Source organism: Lonchura striata, chromosome 11, assembly GCF_050655825.1.
Source record: "Lonchura striata isolate lonStrDom1 chromosome 11, ASM5065582v1, whole genome shotgun sequence".
Taxonomy (NCBI): Eukaryota; Metazoa; Chordata; class Aves; order Passeriformes; family Estrildidae; genus Lonchura; species Lonchura striata.
The window spans coordinates 10,786,058-10,803,716 of record NC_140713.1 but is presented as its reverse complement, the minus strand read 5'-3'; the positions used below and the strand labels follow the sequence as shown (position 1 = coordinate 10,803,716).

General features: G+C 40.7%; 1 long non-coding RNA gene across 1 annotated transcript; it reads right to left on the bottom strand.

Annotated features, from left to right (window-relative positions):
• Positions 1–1,637: 1,637 nt before the first annotated feature.
• LOC116184055 (uncharacterized) lies at positions 1,638–16,313 on the bottom strand. Its single transcript, XR_004148786.3, has 2 exons — positions 6,860–16,313; positions 1,638–1,813 (listed from the first exon to the last, which is right to left on the bottom strand). It is a non-coding gene; the product is annotated as an uncharacterized LOC116184055 (long non-coding RNA).
• Positions 16,314–17,659: the final 1,346 nt, after the last annotated feature.

Genomic DNA, 17,659 nt, shown 5'->3' with positions numbered 1-17,659 from the left:
GGATTTGCCACGAAGGAAGTTACTGCAGAATAGTTGTTCCTGCCTGCTGCTCCATGGTTGTGCTTTTTCCCAGGGAAATGCTTGATCTGCTTCTACTGTGTTTTGCACTATAGATAAAAACCCTGTTTAGACTTGGCCAAGGCATGTTAGATCAGAAAAACCAGCACTTTCAGGATGGTGCTTGGCATTGCAGCACCAGGTCTGAGGGCACCTGCTGGCACCAGGTGCCCATCCTGGTGGTGACAAGGGATCTCTGTCCCCAGACCTCTGAGCTGACCTGCAGGGTGGGCACCAAAACAAGGGCTCGTCCTCCTGGTGTCAGTCTAAGGCAGAGCTGGTGGGGCTGGTTGGTTGGAGACATGGGAGTTTTGCAGCATCACTGTGCTGGAAAAGCTTCTCCTTGTGGGAAAAATCCAGCGAGCCAATAAACTGGTATTTATCTGTCTCCCATGTGTGTGGTGGTGTGAACGAGTCACAGCAGTCGTCCTTCATGGTGGCCCCATCTGCCATTCCCCCACAAATAATCCAAGAGAACCTGCAAAACGATGGATAGGATGGGAAAAAGGTGACACTAACCTCCAGGAGAAAGCAGGAAGGGGATTTGATGCAGCTGTGACCTGTGGAAGGCAGCTTCACCAGGCCTGGCCCAGTGTCCTGGGGTCCAAGGTGAATTTGTCTGGCTTCATGTGGAAGCTTGTAGTGTTGGAAGAGAGACTCCATCCACTGAAGTGTTAAAGTTTATTTGCAGGGTTTTTTTACTGACTAGAAGCCTCAGGAATCTCTACAAGCTGGGAGATCAAGGACTCTTCTCAGTTTTACTGCTCACTGGCAAGCAATTAGTTATTTGTATTACAGAGAAGCCTCACAAAGATAGTATGTTTAGAAATGTAAGCAAGTATTTGCCTTCAGGGGGGAAAAAGAAGAAAAAAAATATTTTCTTCACCTTCTTGTCTTTATCTCCCTTTTTGTTTACCCTGTCTTCCTCCTTTTGATGAATAAGAGAAAGAAAACTACATATGGAGTCTGAAGATCTCTACTTTGAGTTTCTTCCTCATGCTGCTGCATCTGCTCCTCTTCTCCTTGCTTTCCCAATGCTGTGTTTCCTTTTGTGGGTGTAAGTGTCTTTGCCTCTGATGCCAATATCACTCTTCTTGTGGCAACCAGATTTTGTTTTACTGTGTGGCTCTTAGCAACATGTTTCCCGCATTCTGCTCACTCTGTTGTGGAGTTCACACTTTGAGAGTCTAGAGATATAGATTGCTCTGCTTTCACATATATGGTTCTGTCAAAACAATTAATGTTGAGTCTTGGAACGTGCTCCTTTACCTCGTGCAGAATTACTGGGTTTAGGCTTCACCCTGAAGCAAGTCTGCTTTGACCATCCCTGACCTCAGTGAATTCCATACACCCCCTATTCACAAAACTGCTTACAGAAGATTTTATACATCCACTAACTGGACTCTTTTTTTAGGTGACTGAAAATGGCATATTAATTTTCAAGTTACAGAACATGTATTAAAGGGTCCCAGTGTGATAAAAGCCTTAGTCTTTAAGTGGTGGGGCTAAAGTAGAAAATTCTCATTTTCCTCTATGATAAATTAGTAGAACCTGTGGAGAAGTAGTAATGCAAGCATACGTTTAGCATATTTCATTATTTTTAATGTATCTGCATTTAAAACACTCAGATTCCACCTATGAAACTGGATTGCAAGATGCACAGCAGATTTAAAAATATTTTAGAGATGTTGTTTTCATGCTTCAAGTCCTTGAAAAGCCAAATACACTCACTTCTGAAACGAAATCTTGGGTTTCACTGTTACAAAAAAAAAAAAAGAAAAATGTTTAATAGCACATATGGCATAATTTCATGTGACATCTGTTTTGTAACAAACAATATTTAGCTCACTTATTTGCTGAATGATACAGTACATGCTGCAAACAAAAAGTCCAATGAACAGTTTTACATAGTTTGTAATATATCAATGTTTATCGCAAAAGAATGCAAAACTTAAACATTTAAGCATGTTATTGATTGTAATATGCAAAACATCGATTACTGCATGCTGCCAATGCAAAAAAAAATTCTACAGCATGCCTTATGGGGTATGAAAATTAGGTGGATTTCTGAAAGAATAACTGTTGTCCTATCACTGGTGACATTTAGGCTTCTGCCCCCTCCACCTAATTTGTGTCATCTTCCAGGAGACAGCTGTCAATATATTTAGGATGGTTTAGCTCATAACAGCAGAAATGGTGAGAGCCTATTGGCTTAATTGCATGGAGTGATTGATTCTAATGGAAACAACATTTAGAAACTCAAAATGCACTTTCTGTTGGCAGATCTAATAGAATATCATAATGAATTGGAGCATCAGGCATGTAGTATACTTTCTGCAAGGCCTGAAAAGGACAGTCATGGGGTTTTATGTTGGTTTTAAAATTTGATTTTATTGTTTAAATTATTTGTTTAAATAATAAAACCAAGCCATCATAAAGACATAATCAGCCAGAAACCAGAGCATCAGAATGATGCCGAAACCACACACAGATACAGCAAGTGTCAAAGGAAGAACTGTGCTCAGGTAAATTGGCTGAAGGCACTGAAGTAAACATTAGTAGCTGCAGTGCTGTGAAATGGCACGAGATTTCTGGGGCTGTGCCTGCTGCCAGGATCACTGTGGAAGGATGTGCTGAAAGCAAGCCCTGCTCTGGGGACTCACAGGGTGCTGTGCACCTGCATGGGGGATTTCAGCCGTCTCTCCCGGAGCCCCAAAGCCTTTCTGGAAGCACAAGGGCTCTTGCAGACCATGCCCTGAGCCAGGACTGGTGGGTGCCTGGGCTTGGAGCAGAGCAAGGTCTCAGCCTCTGGGATGCTCCTCCACACCTCTGTGTGCAGCCAAACCATTTTGGGGAACGCCCGTGGTGGTTTGCCTGGCTGTACAGCGGGGAGTTTGTCTGGGGGAGCTGCAGTGTTGCAGGACGTGACCCTGCCTGGACAGGACAGCCTGTGCCAGCTCCCCTTTCCCTGGGGTAGCAGCAAAAGCTCCAGAGCAGTTGCTCTACTTTAACTCTCTTGTCTTCTGGCAGTTTTGCACAATAATCTCTTGTCTTTATAGGCTCAGTCAAACTGTAAGTGCATCTGTCTCTAGTCCAGGGTTTCTCTTAGACCCTTTCTCTCTTGAAATCACTTTATAAGAATCCTTTTATTTTCCTCTTCCTGTTGTAATTTCTCAGAGACATTTTACTCTTTCCTGAGTATCTGTATGGAAAGTCAGGATTACAAAATCTTCTGCTTCACTGAAAATGCTGTGCTGTTTGGCCAGAAGCTGCTGACATAGTTTTATCTTTTCTTTTTTTTCTATTCTAAGATCTAGAAAAGTGTAGGTTCTAGGGGGATTAAGATGTGGTTACAGATTAAATGTTTTTTCCCCCTTTTCCATAATTAGGAAGGTATGAAGAATCGGATGCAAGATTGAACAGTGTAAATCCTTCAAAATTAAAAACATTTCAGAACTGGAATAAATATTAATAAATTGGATGCATAATGAAATGCTGTAGATATGGAAGGGGAAAAGCAAGTGGGAAAGAAGGGAAGATTTTTATAGACCTTAATTACAGCAGGGTTGTTAGTAACTTTACTGAATTGTAAATGTAAAAGATTCGGATGGCCTGAGTAAAACCACATATTTAAGCCTTCTAAATGAACATTTCTGTTTTTTTGAGTAATTTGTACCATCTGTGTCAAAATTCTGAGCCTAAGAAGAAAAAGCAGTGGAACAAATGTTGGTTCCATAAAACAGTCCTAGTTCATTGTTGAAATTGTCACACATTAACATTGCAGGCCATCTGGGTAGACAAAAGACTCTAACCAGATTGCTAAGATGATTTTATTGGTCTGGTATTAATCAGAATGTGGCATAATATTTAAGCAGAAAAAATGATGAGGTGAAGTGGAGTGCCTTTAACTATCCTAACTGTATGGTAGTTGCACAATAATCGTATTCCACCATAGAGCACTGTGTTTCTAAGCAGAGATCCTAATTCTGAAATGTAAATAACAAGCTATGTGATATTTCCAATTTATAGTTTAAAATAAAATATGAAACTTAAAAAAAGTAATGACTGTTGGCATATTGCAATGTGGAGATTTAAAGGCCACAGCATGGTTGTATTAAATTGCGGTATACCCGCAATCATGTTGGAATTAACTTTAATTTCTTTTTGTAACATTGTAAATCAGATTACACTTCATCTCAAAGAATCCAGAACGCGTGATTTACAATTGATTTTCTACATTTTGAATCTCTACACAATGCAGCAGCTTGCCTTCTCCCCAGGATGTAGATATGGTGGGTATGTATGTGCATGTATGTGTGTGTTACGTTTGCTCTCAAAAATCTTCATCTGTTTTCTCACCTTTCACAGAAAATTGGAAAAGTCTCACTTTTTATTATTCTCCATGATCTTTCCCCTCATTCTAGTTTCCCCCTATGGTTCTCAAAAAGAAAGTGGGTGTTTTTGTGCACATTGCCCCACTTTACCTCCCTGTGAAGCCCTGTTGCTCTCCTGTGCTGAATCTGACCTCAGCAGTGCCTCTGAGCACACTGAGACACCTCCAAGCACTATGGGAAACCTTATCCTGGGGACATTTCACACTTTCTGTGATGGGATTGCTGTGAGAGTTGCCCTTCTGAGGGAGGCAGGTGGTGGAGAGCCTTATGGAGCTGCAGGCAGGGCTCCCTCCAAAGCTCTCCCGTGCAGAGACCAAGGGTCTGCAAGGTGGGCAGGGGCATTCCACCATCAGGGGCAGGTGTAGAGGTGTATACAGGTGCCCTGCCTCTTGCTGAAGGAGTCTGGGCACTGGGGATGCTCCCTACCTGCAGCAGCCACTGCTGCCCTGGTCCCACTGTGATGCCAGGGCTGGGAGAGCCCAGCTGCCCCTCTGTGCTGCCCTTGGTGCCTGCATGGCCAGCACTGCCTGAATGCACGGCTCCCCTGCCAGCTGGGATCCATACAGAGCCCAGAGAGTTTCCTATTTGTGAAATATTTCTGCTCCTGATTATTATATAGAGTGCATTCTGTGGAAGCAGCTGTAGCACACTCCTGTGCCATTTTTTCCCAAAGTAATAGTACAATAGCATTGGGGTAATTAAACAGGGCATCTGATTCAGTTAAATAGCACAGATGCCAAATTAATTTAGGATATTTTTGCTTTTCAACTTCTGCTTTAAGTTACTAATCTGAGAGCAAGGTGAAATGGGAGGAAAAAAGAAGCTGTGATAGAGGGATGGAGACTGAAGGAGTGGAGTCAAAAGCAGGATTATATAGCAGGAGAAAAATGAGGGTGAGGGCCATCAGACAGACCAAAACATGAGGTGGAAGGCAACCAATATTTGGATGAAGAAGTCGTAGACCATGGCCAGCATTCAGACAGTGAAAAGTTCTCTGGCTCTTGGCAGGGCTGTGAGGCTGAGGAGAGCTGTTCGTGGTCCGAGGGGTCTGCCCAGGGCCACACTTTGTGCCAAATCTCTCTCCTTGGGAAGGATCTGGAACTGAGCAAAACCAGCTGAGCCCTCTGAGTCTGTGAGCTGAGTTCATTGCCTGGGCAGCAGCAGACCCTTAGGAGAGGTCCTGGTTAATGTCTTAATATTTTCTCTTGGAATTACTCATTGCTCAGGCTTCACAGTGTCTGGGAGATGGGTGGCCCAAAGGCACATACATTGTCCTTGTCTCTGGCTGACCATGATCCTCTGGAAATATCTCTCATGGGCCAATGTTTGTTTGTGACAGACCCATAGAGTGTTTGTCTGGAGATGAAGTGATCTTAATATGGAAAAAAATATTTCTAAGCATGAATACCTTGGATAATCATGCTGCTTGATGCTCTGGTTATATGCTGCTTGGCATCAACTTTAAAGGGGATTTTCCACATTTACCAGCAGGTTTGGTTTTTTTTTTTTTTTCCCACTCAGTTCTCATTTATCTTCATTTGAATGTTTAGTCATGCTAAATACTGGTGTTAAAAGATGGCAGAAATCTTTGCTATTTGATTAAAGGTTTTTCATGGTTTTGCCTACTTAATAAAAAAAAAAAATCAGCCATTGCTGGGTAATTATACAGTATAGTGTAAAGTATGCCTAATTAAACAAAGCATTTGGTATTGTCAGCCTCACAGTGCTGGCCTGGTGCTTGATGACAGACAGCAATGGTGAGAAAATGTCACCACAGCCATACCAGCATTGTGCTATCAGCCACATATGAGTGAAACGTGGATTAAAATGCTATTAACATACCAATTAAACATAGACAGAAACAAACCAGTTAAATCAATAATGCTGCTGTGTCACAGAGCCGATGCTTTCCTGTGGCTCACTTTGCCTGTCTGAGGACTGCCCAGAACAGCAACAATGAAGCCAAGATGTTTTGGATGTCAGTGGTGATGATATTTGCCCAGAACATTGGGTAACCACACCTTCCCAGCATAAACTCAGCAAAGCCATGCTGGGGGTTAAAAATTACTTTCTTTCCTAAATAAAAAGTTGTTAGATTTTTTTCTCCTTCTCTCAGAATTCATTTTTTTTTCTGTTGCTATTGGCATACATTTTATGTCTCATAGACTTGGTGTCTCTGTAGATGCTGTAATTGCTCCTTGTGGCTGAGATGTGAGTTTGGACAAGGCCAGCAAAAAGCATGAGCCATCTGAAAGGCAGATTTCATCAGGCACAACTAGGTTAGCAGCAATATAATCAGAGATATTTGCTATTTTACAGCTGAATGCAAACTGTTCCCAGGTCTTGCTCATGGCTGCCATGTCCAGCACACCCATTTCATGCTTTCTAAATTTTTCATGAATACTGACCTTGGTTTTAGGCATGCATTTGTCCATCCTAGAAACAACAAAGATCCCCATCTTCTGGACCTTTATATGTCTGTTAGTCCATTTTGTGGTATTTCAATGTAATCTCTGTACTAGGTCGTCAGCTTTAGATCAATATAAACTTGTTTCTTTTTCTGTTAAATGTAGAAGCTAAACTCCATGTAAGTGCTCTTGTCTGGACTACGAGAGCAACCCTGGAACGAGAAGGTTGGAAATGCTTTGAATTTTCCAGGTGTTAAATCTAATTTCTCTTCCTGGTCAACTGGCTTAATCCTTTAGTCTTAAAGGATTAAATACTACCTATAGTAGATCTTATCCTGATGTCAAAAGATTTCTCTGGATGGCTGGTATCCTAAAACCCAGAGGCAGCAAAATAATTCCTCTGCAAAAAGTCAGCAGTGCTTTATTGAAACCTCCATTTGAACAAGGAGGTGAAGCATCACTGCTCTATTTATCTCTTAAGACCACCTTCTTAATGGCTCTAGGCTTGACAATAACAAGAGGACACTGGATGTTTTCAGTCTGAGATTTTTCATAAGAACAAAGAAGTGATGAGATTTCCTCTTGATTCCTCATCTGAATCCATTTAAAAATACAGAATGAAAAATAATATCTCTAGTTTATTTTTTCAGTAGTGATTAAAAGAAGTGATTCTTTAAATAACAAAGGGAGAAACATTCTTTTTTTTTAACAGCAAACTGGAGCATATTGGGGGAATGTCTTCAAAGGACTACTTTTTGTGGTGTATAAGAAACCTATTAGGAAAGTTACTTTGATAGTATGTTGGATTTTGTCCAATTAATGCCCTTCAAATACATCTTGATGGAAAACAATGAGGTAAAAAACCCCAAAATCCTGTTTCCAGGTGGGCAGGTGGTTAACTGTGGCCTGTGCAATGAAAATACCACAATGGTTCTAAACAAACTTGCCCTGTTTTCAGGAGCTCTTTTACCACTGTGGTGGCCTGGTAGATGTTCTGATGTCATGTGAGCTACTGTGCTCCCAGCCAGTGTAAGGCATGGATATTCAAACTGCTTCACTCCTTTGGAGAGGAGTTAGGATGAGTTCAGGGCTGATTGCTCTTTTGGGACTGAGCTTCTGGCAGTGAAGAAAAATAAAATTAAAAAAAAAAAGTAATGAAACATTTGAGTACTAAAGACAGTCCCAAAGGTTAACAGCCTCACTGGTAAGGTGCTTTCTATACTTTGTGATACTGCAGGTTGGGTGAAGTCCCTCCTCAGATGTCTGTGGTGTGTTGAGAGTATGTTACAGGGGGACCACAGCCTGGACCTGCATCTCTTCTCTTCCTGATTCTTCATTTGGATGCTGCAGGATCAGGCTCTACCAATTAGAAAATGAATGAAGAGCCTGATTAGAGCTTTAAATGGGATTCTTGAGACTTTTGTTTGTACCTGAGGCAGTATGTATGCTGAAATTAAACAGCAACCACTTTTGGCATGCTTCCTCTGCTCATATAATCTCTCTAGCAGGCTGTGTTTTTCTTACTGTAAATCTCTCTCTTATATATATGTATTTATTTATTTATATTCAGAAACATCATGTGTATGTACAGTCCTGGGGAGTGATCATGGCAATGTTCAGCCCATCGAAGCCCCACCAAGGCATGGAAGGGTTTGATCTTGCTGCCTGCCCTGCTTCTGCCCAATTTTGGCTACTGCTGCTGTGGCTTGGGGCATTTCTGGTGGCTTACTGACCTGCTTGTGTGTTCTGTGGACCATTCTGGGTATGGCCCATGCCCATGGGAAGTCCTGGTGAAATCCTCTCTTACTTTCTCTTGGTGTGCAGCCCTAGCACTCCTGAGGAGCCCATCTGCACTACCTGGTGGCCCAGCTGCTGGCTTGGGCCATGCTCCTCCTCTCTTTCCAAACAAGTCCTCCCCAGATCCTAAAAGGACACCCTTTAAATATCATGGGTGATTTATACTCTTTTAAGTAACCTTTTCTATAGTTATATTCATGGTGATATGAGGATATTTGTCTTGCAGTAGAGAAATCAGGAAAAAAGAATAAAATTAGGGCAAAGAGGACAAGAGAGAAAAAGTGAGAAGTGTTTTGGAGGCTGGCACTGACTGAGGAGGGAGAAGGCTGCTGGAAACCCTGGCTGTGCACTAGGGGATGCAAGAGGGGAGAGGTTCTGTCTGGAAGCAAACCAGAGGTTAGAAATAGCTGCTGAGCACTGTGGTGTGTTTTCCTGAGAGGTTGAAACCTGCCCATGGAATGTTTCAGCTCGGAGGGAATGCTAACATTTTCCTGGGTTTTTCCTGTGGGCTGTGTGCTTTGGTCTTTGTGGGTCATATTTAGTGTTGGGTGGTGGCAGAGCAGTCTCTGTTGGGCTGCTGAGACCACTGGGAAATGCAAGCCAATTCAGCTTTAAGTGTATTCTTTTTTTTTATCCCCCCCTCCCCCGCCCTTTATTTCCCCATAAACTGTCTAACACTAAATTCAGCTTTTGCATGTGGTTATTACTTCATGACAAGGCATGATGAACCGCTTAGGAATTTCTGTAAGTTTAAAATTATCTTTACATTGGCCCCCGTTAAGATTTCTGACAATTGCCGTTAATCTTTAGGCTGGGGAAAAAGGCTTCTTGCTCACCATATGGACTAGACCAGATTTATCTGCTGCCTGTCGTCCTTCATGGGACAGGAGGCACATTCTGTTGAGTGATGGATCATGTCTGGATGTGTCGTTGGAAGAGCACGTTGGCATGGACACTCAGGTGACAGAGTCCTGTGCGCTTACATTTAGTCACTGTGCTTTGCCCTGTTTTACTCTTTTACTTCCCCTCCTAGCTTGGAGTGCATTTCACTGTCCTGTTTCACTGGCTCCAGGAACATCTCTGTGCTTGTGCAATATGCTCGGTGAATCTCCTATTTCCCAACTGCAAATCGGTGCAAATGTGGGCCATTAAAGCTGTGATTGACTCCAGACCACGGCTGTGCTCCCAAACCCCCCGTGCACTGTTGAGGCCTGGGGTTTTTGTTCTTTAATACTTGTGTTTTGTAAGAGCTTCTGGCAATGCCAGCAGTGCAAAGTCATTTTTGTTAATTTATTTTTAATAAAGAAGGTGACCAAAGAGGGAGAACTCTGAGCTTTGTTTTTTTCATGGATACATCCGTATTTGAATGTGTAGAAATATTTCCGGAGTGTGGTCTGCTCCCTGATCAGTTCCTTTAAACCAGAAATCCAGAGCTATGTTGCTAACAGCATGTGATCAAGGGGCTTGTACCAAGGTTGGCTGTTATTGTGAGTGGCAACTTTTCTCTTACTTAAATCCACATGGGAAACACAGCTCTTGAAATGATCACACAATCCTTTTCTCCAGGAGGCCAACGGGTCAGGAGGTGAACAGGGTGTTGTGCTCCCCAGAGGAGAACATTAATGGTTGCTTAAGTGGGATCAAAATGTGTGACGAATTTTATATGCAGCTTGTAAATTAAAAAAAAAATATCATTTTTCCCTTTCAGAATTGTGGTGTCTAGCATTGAAAATCAATTCAGATATTTATGTCCTGTAGCAGTTGATTTCTAAGCAATTAGAGGAAAACACAAGTATTTGCAAGTTTTGTGTTTTTTTCAGTTGTGTTTGCTTCTTGGATAATTTTATCCATGAAGACTCCTTTACCACTCTGTCTTGTCGACTCAGCTGAGTTAAAATTAAAGCATAAAATTAAATGTTTATTTAATCACGATGATGTTCTTAAAAACTTGAGAGTTTTCTTGTGCCACTAAAAAAGTGCTTTCAAAACTTCCTGAACTTCTTAAAATGCATCCTCAACACTGATAATTAATGAAGATATACTAAGTAATAAAGCAGCATTTAGTCTGTATTTGAATAATTAGAAATTTAAACTAAATTCTCCTAGTGTGTCGAATATGCTTAACTTTATGATAAAAAAAACAACCCCAAACCAAACCAAACTGATCAGCTCTTTTGCACAAGAGCATTTCGAACTAAACAGTGTTAACTATAATATATATATTTTTTGAGATGAATAAAATCTATTCAGTGTTCAATTGAAGACTTTTATACTGAAAATATAAAAGAATGTTAATGAGAAGGAAAACTGATTCCAACAGTGGGATTCATAGGGCTTGGTTAATTACTCAAATTGTAATTCATTCAGGTCCTCTGCCCAGGTTTCATTCTCCTTCTTGATTCTGCAGACTGGCATCCCTTCACTTTAGCAAAGCAAGGACTGAACAATGCCAATGATTTCAGGCTGTTCTCTGGTATGATAAACTTGTTCAGATAAGAATGTACTGACTTTGGATTCTGAACCAGGCTCTTAATATATATAATTCTTCATACCATATGTGAGGACCACTGGCCATGGCAAAGCAAATGAAGTGTTAATTATCCAGAAAGAGCTTAGTTCTGCCCAGTGATGGATAATGCTGCCCAGATTCAGAAATGGACTTATTTATGTGATTAAAGTTAAGCACATGCTTAATCTCATTGATCTCTAACATCAATAACAGTTTATCAATTCAGAGCTGCAATTGGTGTTGCAAACACAAAGGAAAGATGAATGGGGTCTTTGCCTTGACTTTGCCCACTGAATTTCTTGTGGACTGGGAGGTGGAAACGGCAAATGGTTATTGCTTGGAAATGGACTTGGGGCACTTTCAAATTCTTCACTATCATTGGTCTCTCCACTTTTCATTTCTCAAGGGTGAAATTTTGGTCACTAACATTTTGAACCAAATAGGTTTGGGTGGAAACTGTTTCAAATGAGGCAATGCAAGCCAAGAAATAATCGGACTGGTAGCACCCCCTATGATAGAGAATATTAAAGTAGAAATATTACAAAGGAAAGATAAAAATTCTAAGGTCGAATGTCTGCAAAGAGACAAATAGCAATAAATAGCATGCATTTGTAGCCTGCTGTAACTGGGGAAATAAACAGGAATATAATCGTGCCCTCTAGACCTGGTGCTTCTGCTCGTGTGCACGTGTCCCTTGCATACTTGGAAATATAAATGCCATGGCACCAATATCTAATAACATTTGAGTGCAAGTTCATTTGAACTGCTTAGATGAGGGGCATAAAACTGACATACAGCACTGGAAAGCTAATTTTATATTCCTGGGGTTACTTTTGAAGCCTTATTTTTTTGTTTCTGAAGTATTTCTTCTGCAGAATATCCTTAATCTGTCCTTAAAATGCACTGGGGAGGCAAGAAAATATCTTGATGCTTACCTTTTGGTTTTCAGTCTAAATTATTCTTTGACTGAGAATTTACTTTCCAAATGTTTTTTTGAGCAGTATATGTTAAGACCAGTGGTCATCTTTGCTTGCTTGAAAAATTTTTATTACCAAAGCACTGGTGCTGGAGCCCACCAAAAGTACTGTCACCTCTAACCATTCTGGCTAAAGGGCTAAAATAGTAGGAAAAAAGGTGCTCCTCACATAGTAGCTTTTATCATTGGTGAAACTGCAGTGGTGTCAGTGAACAGAAATAATCTTTGATGTTTTTGTAGTGTAGCCTCGGACATAAATGTTGTTAGGTTAGTGTTGAGACTGTTGATAACACAAGAAAGGAACCATTGCCTATCCAGCTTTAGTATTAATAGAATTAAATAAACCTTCTTTTGTTCCATGCTCTTCTAAAAAAAGATTAGAACCACTATGGTGCCATGATATCCCTTTTCAGACATGGAGGGGTGGGATGTAAAAATCCCTAGAAGGGTATTCCTGCATAAAGGTCTACTTTTGGGTGGAAGGAAGGCTAAGAAAGCCCTTTTGTAATTTTGTAATGAGTTTTTGTAATGAGTTTCATTCCTGCTCACTATATCTTAAAGCCAGTTTCTGGGTTGAGGGGTAATGCTTGGTTTTGATGACGTTATATTTTACAATGTGCAGTGTCAAGGATGCTTTTCTTGCCTCTAAATCACCAAGATACCACTAATAAACTAATTTAACTATTGGTGCCATATTTTGTGAAGGTAATTTAGGAGGGAAAGTAACACAGAAGGAATCCTGTGTGCCTCAAAGGTGATATGAGTGTCAGATTTATCGGGTGATAAGATACATTTGATCTCGATCCTTGAAAGTACAAACTAAACAAGATTGTTTGGTTCTGAACTTTTCTCACAAAGGTAGAGGCAAAGTAAAACCACCCTCTTTAACCCAAGACCTTCACAAAGGTATTTAAACTGGGCTAATCTGATGCTAATTATCAGGAGATATGTGTGGCTTTATTCTTTTTGGTAGTGAAATTGTGCTTAAATTTAATTTGAATGAGAGAGCTCAAACAAGGTAAGCAGCATATGAAACTTGGCAGATTTCTGTTCTTTACCAAGTTAGAAGGAAAAATATGCAGGTACTCAGAGGAAAGTTACAGTTCTTCTGGTTTTTATTCCTCTGCTTGCTTGCTAGTGAATGATAGGCTGAGAAATGCAACATCATCTATTTCTTTTGTGTTGTTGGTTACCATAGAGCATATGCAACATACAGCAAAACACAAACATTTCCTGCTTTGTTTTCTTGGCAGTTTTCTGAATTCAGTATTTTGGAATTAAAATGAAATAGTGTGAATCAATGTAGAGCACACAGAACACCTCGTTTCTTGATCCTCTGATGAGCATTTTTAGAAAAAAACTGCTGAAATATGCATCGTAATCAATCTGATGAACAACCAATGGAGGAGGCTTTTAAATATTTAAGAATCTCTGTGTTGTAGAGAATAGCACAATTTTTTTAAATGAGAACTACAAGTTCCTATAGACCATCAGAGGAGTTCTTCATAGAAGAATTTTGTGCCAGAAGGCTTAAGATACCTAATCCAATCTCACCTAAACTGGGTCTGAGTGGCTTGTCTGAAGTCCATTGATAATCTTATTTCAGCTCCCAGGAGTGACCACTTCCTCTTTCCTTCCCCTATCCAGTGGGACTTGCTTCTGATTGCCCTTGCAGCCCCCACGCATCTGCCTCAATTTCCTCTTTTATACTTGTAGGAAATATTTCCCTAGTTACTTATAATTTCAGCCCAGGCATGAGTGACACCTTGCTCCCTGCCAGCAAGAGCAGCACCTGGCCAGCGCCCACCCGCAGCACTGCCCGGTCCCAGAGCTGCTGGGCTTGGCATGGCTCTGCTCCGTGTGCTCCTGGGAACTCCCCAGTGTCACAGGGTAATCCAGTTTTTAAACAAAAGGCATAATTAATATTAAAACACTTGGAGCAAGAGTGTGGCTTTGTAAATAACAATTTTGTCATGAGAGGAAGTAGCTTTTGCAAGGTGGAGACTTGAACGAGGCCATATTTTTGGTGATGTTACAGTGAAGAGATTTTCTGGAAGTCTATGATTTACCTGTTACTAATACTATGCTATTGAACAAGCAGGAAGCAGCATCTGAGAACAATAATAGTAATCTTAGTTAGAATGGTTTTGATGAAAGTACACTTTAATTCACTAATTATGGCAGCTAAAAGACATTTTTACATTCATTGTTAAAATCACTGTATCTGTATTTTTACCTCACACTTCCAGCTGCAGAACTCTTTTTCTAACATGTTTTTAGTCATGTTATGCAAATGCCTGTTTAAATTACTAGGAGTATTTGTTTTCTATTTCTGCCCTGTAAAACATAATTTTAATACAAGTTATTTGTGAAATGCACATTGCAAAAGGAAATAAGGTTTCAGATGGCATTTCTATGATAATTTTACTGCAAATGTTGACCATGTTTTTGTATTTGTCTGTAGAAGGTAATGCAGGCTGTACATAAGGCATATTTCAAAGACCTAATATTGTATGTGACTAAATTAGTGAAGTAGCGCTGGCTTCCCTTTGAACAGTTAGTCTGGCACTAATCACACAGAGTAAAATAGATCACTGCCTTGCATCCATTTTGGGGGAGGCTGTGGCACACGGCTGCAGGGACCCCGTGCCCCTGCCTGGCTCTCCGTCCCCGCTGTGGGGCTCTCGGGGTGTCCCCAGCTGACACCCACAGGGCCAGGGGCGGGCTGGGCAGCAGGGAAAGGGCTCAGGGCTGCCACAGCACCGAGCCTGGGGCGTGTGTCAACAGGGGAGCAAATGCATGAGTGAGTGAGACAAGGTGAAGCTGTGCTGGATACCCAAAACCTGCCCGCGGTGCTCCGCCAGCACCAGGAAACTCAGGAAGCGTGGTGGGGCTAGCCCCACAAAAGGTGCGTGGTGATTCCCAAATCTCATTGCTACACAAAAAACTGCAATTAAAATCACGCTTTCCACTCTAGATTGATCTGCTTAATAAAATAAGGTTAGTTGCATTTAAAAAATGTATGGGCGAGTTTGCTGCATGTGGGGAGAATAAACGGATATTGCTGGCACGAGATTGCTCTTAATAAAACATCTTCATTTCAATGGCACACCGTGTTTTTATTTGGCTTCGGAAGCCTCGGAATCCAAATGGAAATTTTTGGAAACAAAAAAAGGTTTCTGGAGGTGGTATCCTGTTGTTTGTGTCTCTGCTGCACTTTTCAATCAAATGATTTGTACTAGACTGAAGTTTGACAAGCCTGCTGCAGTGTCACGAAGAAAAATCTTCCTCATGAAATCAAAAACATATAGCAGATGCATGTTTTATTGAACATTACTAAAAATAGCGCCTTAAACCCTTACTCTGTCTGTAATGCTCTTTAAGTATCTTTTGAACACTGCCTTCATTACTAAGTCTCTGAGCTTCTGAAATAATTTTCTGATTCTTTCTCTTCCACAGACCTTATTTTTCAAAGCAGTTGATGTGTGTTTGCTGCTTTGCATGCATGTATGGTGAGTGTCAGGCAGCTGATGGCTCTTCACTCGTGTTGGACGAGGTCCTGTGCCTCTGTGAGCAAATTCCAGACCCAGGATGCTGGATATATTTTGAGATTCTTTAAGGATCTCAGTAGGAGCTAAGATGAAATATTCTGCCTGTTGGTGACTCAGTGGTCACAGTCAGGGTGAGGGGAGGAGAGTTCTCACCCTGCCTGTTGTCATCTCCATGTTGACAAATGTGCAGCAATCTGCACACCTCTTTGGGCTTCTCCTTGCCTTTACCCTCTACAAAAGCAGGTGAAAGCAAGATGCCAAAAAACTGCTGGGTTTATAAAAGCAGGGCAGTCAAGAAATGCTAAGAAAGTAGGACCAGGAAATGACATAAACCTGTTAGTAGGAAATATTGAGTCAAGATTTTATTTGGTAAAATAGACAATTGAATAAATACTTTTTACAATCAAATACGTTATTGGTCTTGCATGACATTATAAACAGAAGTTGCTGAAACATGACACGCAAAGCTGCAGTTTTATGACATTGTGGTTTGAAATACAGCTGAAAATAGCAGGTCTTTGGCTTTAAAGGATTCAGCTCAAAGTTTGTATTTCTTCCCTTTCTGAAACCTTGCTGTTACTGAAAAAGAAACCAAGCACATATACTTTTCTTTTTCTCAAATCAAGTTTAATATCACCAGGGACATAAGCCTCATTTCCCTTGTTGAATTCTCCATCAAGTTGATGGGTGTGAGTTTTAGCACCATTTCTAGTATTTCAGCTGTACAGTTTGTTTTGCTTTTTTTACTTCTAGCCTTGCCTTGCAAGATGAATAAATACTGGTGTTATTAAATCACAGAATAGGTAAGGTTGGCAGCGACCACTGGAGGTTTCCTGGTCCAACCTCTTTGCTCAAGCAGGGTCCCGTAGACCACATTACTCAGGACTGCGTGCAGATGGCTTTTGAGGGAGGAAGACCCCAGGAAAGGAGAATCTATGCAGCTGCTTACCTGTATATATAAAAGTAAAGGGGTTGTATGGAATTCTGCTTTTTCTTTCCTTGTAGATTAGCAAAAGAAACCGTTCTATGTGAGAAAGAAAAAGGGCTAAATGGAAAAAACAGTTATCTTGTAGAAAGTCATGCAGCTTTGTGAGCATGGGCAGGGTGAGAGCAGTTCTGACTAGCAGAGTTTGCAGCTGTTTCTCCTGGGAGGGCTTTTGGGAGTGTTGCTTCTGCTCCCATTGCAATTTGGGATGAGTCTTTTGACTCTGATAATTAATTTATAACCATCTGATATATTGCCTACTAGCTGCCATAGTTTCACAACAAATTGTCCTTGGACAATGTGAAGGTACTTGTCCCCGTTCAGGGCTTGATATGTGCTGTATCAAAAAATTTAATTGTTGTATTACTATGCAAATGAAAAAAAAAAACACTCCCACATATCTAAACAGACATATTAGCTGGAAAATATTTTATTTTGGAGCTAAAGGGCTGGAAATAAATGACATATATACTTCAAATAAGCTTTTAAAAAACCTGTGTGTTTATTTGAAGTGACTTTTGAGCATCCTTGTAAGTATTTTTTATTAGAAATGTGTAAACATAGGAGGTCTTCTCTAGAAGTGCATGAAATTCGAATGCCACTGCCTCTGTGCTGCAGGACAGGGGGAAATGCAACCAAATTTGGATTTGCATCTTGCAGGCTAGTCTGGTTGAATGGAGCCCAGAGTCCTACTCTCCTAAGAGTGGATGATATATTAAGACAAGAGTGTATTACACGGTAAGACATTAACAATGAGTCTGAAAAGGTATTGTGAATGTAAAACCACACTGACTAAAATATACTGAGGTTAAAATAGAGGGTAACTTTACAAATCACTATTAATTTCTTTGGCTTTCATTGCAATAACATTGATTTAATTCATTAGATTTCTTTCTAAATCTATATTTCAGTTTTAGAGTTGTCAGTTTCTGTTAATGACAATTTTGCCCATCTGTTCTAACACAAAAATGAGGCTTCATGC